Source organism: Nestor notabilis, unplaced genomic scaffold (genome assembly GCF_000696875.1).
Source record: "Nestor notabilis isolate BGI_N333 unplaced genomic scaffold, ASM69687v1 scaffold452, whole genome shotgun sequence".
Lineage (NCBI taxonomy): Eukaryota > Metazoa > Chordata > Aves > Psittaciformes > Psittacidae > Nestor > Nestor notabilis.
This window is the reverse complement of record NW_009918506.1, coordinates 3123-9526: the sequence shown is the minus strand read 5'-3', so window position 1 is coordinate 9526 and position 6404 is coordinate 3123.

Here is a 6404-nt window from a genome sequence, read left to right as displayed (position 1 = left end):
TTGCTGGTTAAAACAGTTGAGAATAGTTTTGCTAGCTTGTACATTTGTAGGAATTCTGCCAGCCCTAGTAACCCAAACTGAGTAACTGAGCTGTTGCTGATCATATACCCTCCACTCCTGGATGATCAGCTCTTAAGCAGCTTCACACCTTGTCCCAGCCTTTGCTAAAGAACTGACCCCATTCATGACACTCATGGTCTGCTTTAGCCTGTGACCACTTAGCTGAAAATACCCTATTAACCTGGAACCACCAAACCACCCACAGCTTCTCCCCTGACCAGGCTCCAGCACTAGCCCCACACCCCTTCCGGAGCCACGCTGAGCTGCACCTCATTCCAACACCATCTTCCTAGCAGTGACGCTGGATTTTGAGTGCCTTTAGTAAATAGTAGTAAAGCCCAAAATAGCCTTATTTTATCTCTTCTTCTCCCAGAAAAGCTGCACTCTCAGCTAAAAAAGCTTGTCGTGAGAGATTGAACACCCTGCATCACCAGCATCCCAAGGAAATGTCAGTGCCTATTTTGTAAGGGCCTGGGCCCAACAAGTACTTTTCCTTAACCTCCACTGTGGAAAAGCCTTTCAAAAGTCAAACCAACCGAGCTGCTCAGTTCCCTCCCTAAGCCCATCTCTGAGTAATTTAGGCTGGCTGTCTTCTCTACCAGAAATTGCAGGATCAGCTACTCAAACTTTTATTTGCGAGCATTTGATATGCAGACAAGTGGGGGGTTATTCCTTTGTTGGTTTTTTTTTTCCTAAAGAAGACTAGAAACGACTGGAAGGTGTCGTGGATTTGAGCTCTACTGGCTTGCCCACTCTTTGCAAGTTTGCTTAGCAGTTGGTAGGGGTTTTTTGATGGTATTTCTTCCTGGATGATCAGCTATGATCACTTCTTAGGCAGCTTCACACCTTGCCTTGTCTTCACACCTTGTCCAGGAAAAAATAAAGTATCAGCGAAATGAAGTGTTTGTTATTGATAACACCAGTTACATGATAACAACAACTGCGTCACTAAAATAACAGCAAGATGGGCTCTGCTCTTTGTCTGCTGCTTTTGAAAGGAGCTAGACATTTAAAATACTCTATAAAAAGTGAATTATATCGAACAGGAAATACCATGGGGTGAAAACAAATAGCACATGGGAGCTTGGGCACAAGCCCAAGTCAATTTTTGTACTCAATATATTCATTTACATTACTAGATAGTTTTAGAGATGTGTTTTACAGAAATGTAGCTTCTGCCAAACTGAACACATGGGAATAACAAACATTTCCTGTTAGTATGCATTGCTGAGTACATTTTGGCAAGCAGCCTCACGGCAGCATCTTCAGGCCGAGAACTGGATCCTTCAAGGAACATCATTGAGGATTCAGCAGGGAAAAGCATGCGAAACCCGTATTTCAGTCAATTTTTCCCTACTTCAGATGTTTCGTGGCCAGGGACACAGAGTGTCACTGTGCCAGCCTGTCACTCTCAGTCAGCAGAAGCCACTACCCTTAGGATTTATGGACGTGCATAAATCTTATGCCCCTCACGTGCCCTTCATGTGCCTCTTCAGTCCAATGGTGAGTTTTGGTCTTGGGTTGCCTAATATCTTATTGGATTCTTTCTCCATCTCCATGAGGGCAGGCCATGAACTGTTCTTGTTTAATTGCAGCTTCTGCTGACAGTTGTGGCCTCATTATCTTCTGGTTTGCACAGCTTGTGTACCTGCTTGCCAGCAGAGCATGGGACATTGAAGTCCTAGATGTCAGATAAACATTACCCAGCAACAACTAAAACATCAGTGTATTATCAATGTTCTCCTCATACTAAAGACAAAACACAGCACTGCACTAGGAAAAATTCCTACAAAAATTAACTCTGTTCCAACCAAAAGAGTATCTATATGAAAGTGCACAGCTTCCAGCCTAAGGCTCCAGCAAATCTAGCTACTCATGCTAAACAAGTAAAACTAAGCAAACAGCATACTAAACCACACAATATTGTAACTCTAGAAGTGACTCACTCTATTTAACTCTATTTAAAACTTACTTAAGCTAACAACTAATATTTCTCAACACCCTCTACAAGCAGACCCTGTGCCTGTCTTTTTCCCAGGGACTAGTGATCACCCGTGCATTTCCACAGGGAGAAAATACGTGTAGCTCTGAGCCAAGCAGTCACTTTTCAAGCCAAGCTTTCTGTTCAGAGCAAGCATCCCTCATGTTGCTGCCTGCACAGTGAACAGCGCTAAGGTTCTGCAGAAGGCCTTCCCCTCTTTGCCACCACTTTGCTCCCCCCAGCTCCTGCTGAGAGTTGGCAGGAGGAAATTGCTTCTGCATTCTTCCCCCACCAGCAGCTCTGGGCAATGCCTGCCACTGCAGCCACAAGTGCCCCAGATCCCCAGAGGCAAGCAGGTAACTAATCCCTCTGCTGCATCGTGCCCACATGCTGTCCAGGGGTGTTCATCCCACTCTGTGATTCTTTAAGGCCCCCTCCTTCACCTGCTGCCCAACTTCCAGTTTTTTCTTCCTTATTGAGTGAGGAAGGTAATTGTTTTCCCTAGAGCGCAGCTCAGTCTTTCAGCTGGAGAAAACCCATTAAAACCCAAGAAATCAGACAATAAATGGAGGCTATTTTGCATGATGGTGCTGACAATCCATCAGAGGAATGCAAACCAATAATCACACCCATCAAGTGATTGATCAGATGTGGTTAATTCTGCTCCTGTGGGTGTCTCTGATGAGTCCTTCTACCAAGAAATTAATGTAAATAACAACAAAAACACTTCTTTATTTTAATCTCTTCTATTTGATGGTTCCTAACGTCCAGCAACATGAGGGTTTCATTTCAGTTGCACTGTCTCATTTGCACCCCAAGGAAAATGCCAGTATTGATCTGGCAGCTGCATTATCAGATTCTCCTTCACACCAGGGCCTGGCTCTCTGGAAGGAAAACAGAATATGCTGCAAATAACCCACCTCGAGCATCGCTGCCTGCCCATGTCCTCTCCAGAGGGCTTGACAACCAGGCACCGCAGACAATGTTATCTCAGCACCACCGGTACCCTCAGCCTTGGCTAGTTAAGATGAACATCCCCTGTTAATACAAGCAACAAGCAGCAGAGGGAGGAACAAGCCATATTTCTCAACTTTATAGATGTGAAATAATGGGATCCACTAGCTGCACTACTATGTATCCCAGACAGTGAAATGGTGCTGGATTATCTTCCTTTCTTCACTGCTCCATTTGTTTGTGCTGTTGCTCCCTAAACACGCTGCAAGCATAATAAACAGCAAGCCTATTCGCATCATTATGGCCCTCTCTCAACAGAGATTTGCATAAAGTCCAGGTGTTATTTTGGCTAAAATCCATGCTGCCTGCTTTCCATACTTTCCTGTGTTGTGTTTTTTGTAATTTAAAACTAATTTTTAAGGCAGAGAAATTATCTCTAAGGCAGAGGAGTTTTAAGGCAGAGGCAGTTCACTGTTACAGTTCAACGTTAAGCTAGTGCCCCATGCCAAATCCTCCTCTTGATTCACCATTACTCCATGTGCAAAGAGTAACAAACTCTGCCTCTCTGCGGGAAAACCCTGCCCAAGTCATGGCACTGCTCTACCTTTGAGCTTTTCCTGGTATCTTCTTCAAAACAAGGGCATCGGAGCACTCAAGGGTCAATGTTTTCCTTTTGACTACAAAAATATTTGCTGGAAAATCCAATTCTGGTGAGATCAGTACCACTTACAGGTTCCAGCTGAACTTGTTGGAAGGTTTCAGGCAATTAATTAAATGGGAGAAAGGTATAAAGAGCTTCCAACCCTCCTGGGAGGGACCATGTGCTGTCCCTAACAGCAATGTATGGGACCAAAGCTCCTTGCATCACCACGTTTCTACAGCACACCACTTGGGAATCAAACCAAACCTTAAATGCAGATAAAAGACTGCATTAAATAATACCCTGGTTAAAAAAAAACCAACAAAACAAAACAAAGATGAGCTTCACATCACCAGGATGGCAGTTATAAAACCAGTCTGAAGCTCAGGAGTACCCTTAGGAAGCACTTCTTTGCTGGTGGTCAAACACTGGAACGGGCTTCCTGGAGAAGTGGTTGATGCCCCAAACCTGTCAGTGTCTAAGAAGTACTTGGACAATGCCCTTAACACCATGCTTTAACTTGGTCAGCCCTGAACTGGTCAGGCAGTTGGACTAGATGATCGTTGTGGATCTCCACCATCTGAAATAGTCTATTCTGTTCTACTTCAACACATCCTTCCCTTCATCAAATTCATCAGCTGGTGTTAAAGGCAAATTTAAGGGAGGGGGTTAACACAGCATCACTTTGCTCTGTAGGTGGTGCTGCCACTGCTCACTCTTGAGCTGAGCAGGTTGGTAAGATGCCAGTAGCCATGATCACCACTGCACGTGCAAAGCTCACCCAGCAAACCCCCAGCATCCACACAGCACCCAGGAAGCTCTGGTAAAGGTGTGAAGGGGTAATTCTGGCTCAGCAGTTACAAGTAATAATATCTGGGAGCCTCCTCCAGTACCACTGGGCTCCTATGGAATCCTGTTCAACCCCAAACTTGAGCAAGTTTGCCCCAGCAACCTGCAGGAAGGGCATCTTTTTGCAGACTGCTTTTTAGGGATTTGTTGGGAAATATTGGTCATTAACTGATGCAGCATCAATGTGCTGCCTCTTGACCCAGAGGTGAAGTGCTTGGAGCAATATCGGCCTGGGGTACATCTGCCCCTTTGAACTCTCCTTCCCTAAATCACTGTACGACAGGCCATGGCAGGTGAGGAAACCCATAGGGCTTGGAAAGGAACCTGGCCAAGAGAGGGTGTTTACCAGATAGGGAGCAGGGGGACCTGAGAGTACTTCAACAGGGCCAGGGCCATAGCACTGCATCCAGGTGAAACACCCAGATACAGCAGGATGGATGCTAGCTTTAAATCCACCGGGGTTTTCCAGTGCTCCAACACATCCATCATAGCATTTAATTCAGTTTTCCCAAGCTGCTTGACGGGAATGACCTGTTCTCAGCAGAGCAGGGGGAATTAAAAAAAAAAAGTAAACATTAAGCATTGAGAAACTCAGGAGGGAAGCAGGGTGCAGATTTTATATTTTCATTAGAAAAAGAAGGGAAAACAAACAAAACCCAAAACGAAACCTAAGCTCTTCTGCTCCCTCCTGCCCTGTGTGACCTATTGCAAAGCAAAGTCACAAGTGATGGTACTTTGTGGCTAAAACATGAACCTCTTGGGTTGCTCCAGGAACCCAGGACTTCTTCTGGGAAGTGTCACCCCTGGCCAGTGGTATTTTGCACTGGCCATTTGCACTCAACTCCCCATTTCCATGAAGGGAGAGTGCTTCATCTGTGGATCTCCCAGCTGTAAGTGCTGGATGCTTGGCTCTGCCGCAACCCTCATTTCCCTGTGCAATGCTCCTCCCAGCACTCCTCTACCAAGAGAAAAGGCAAAAGAGGCCATAATTGCTCCAAACCTATACAGGATTAGTCCAGGAATCCCAGTGGGGTAAGTTTCTCCTAAATGAACCCCAGCTCTGATGCCATTTTGGGGTCTTTGTGTTTCCTGGTTTTCACATTTTTTTGCAGCGCAGCCCTGACCTCCTCCCACAACCCTACTCCTTCCATAAAACCCACCCTGCAATATTAATCTTGTTGCATAAGTAATCCTCCCTACATGTTTTCCAACCACCTCACCTTGGAAATGAATGACTACATACAGTTCCAAGTAAAACCTGAACCCTCTCATCCGTCTTGGGAGCCAGTGGGGAAGTGCAGATCTTTCCCTTACGCACTGATCCTGCTGCATTTGGCCCAAAATCCTGCAGCAGCTCCATAAGTGCATAATATGTCTCACTTAGGCCCACATTTTCAGATGGGTTTGTGCTAAAGCTGCATTTTCTCTGGCAGTGCTGTCAGCCGTCAGGAGCTCCTTAGCCAGCCCTTATCCCCCGGCTGCTTCTTCCATGCAGTGGGAGATGCTTTAACCCTTCTGGTGCTCCAAGGATTAAATTTCCTTACAAAATCTTAATATTTAGCAAAAAAGCTGCCTATAGAAATACCCCCAGGGTCAGCCAACACCCAGCTGAGGCGGTGCCCCTGGCTGAAAATCACTTGTAGGCAGAAAAAAAAAGCTTCCCTGGGCTTGGCACTGGCTCTCTGAGTTGCTTTCCACTTCTCCATCAGCCACAGCTGCCTCTCACCACTGTGGGGGAATGGCCTGGAACAGGTCAATGTTTAACTGAGTTGGGAAGGACATGTGGGCCCCGCAGTTGCTCACACAGATCCCTCCATGTTCAGGGAGCACAGTACATGAGGGGATTTTCCTTCTCCTTTCAAGCCACCACTCTGCAAAATGGGCCTGAGCTCTTCCAAGGCGCACCCCAAGGTGACACCA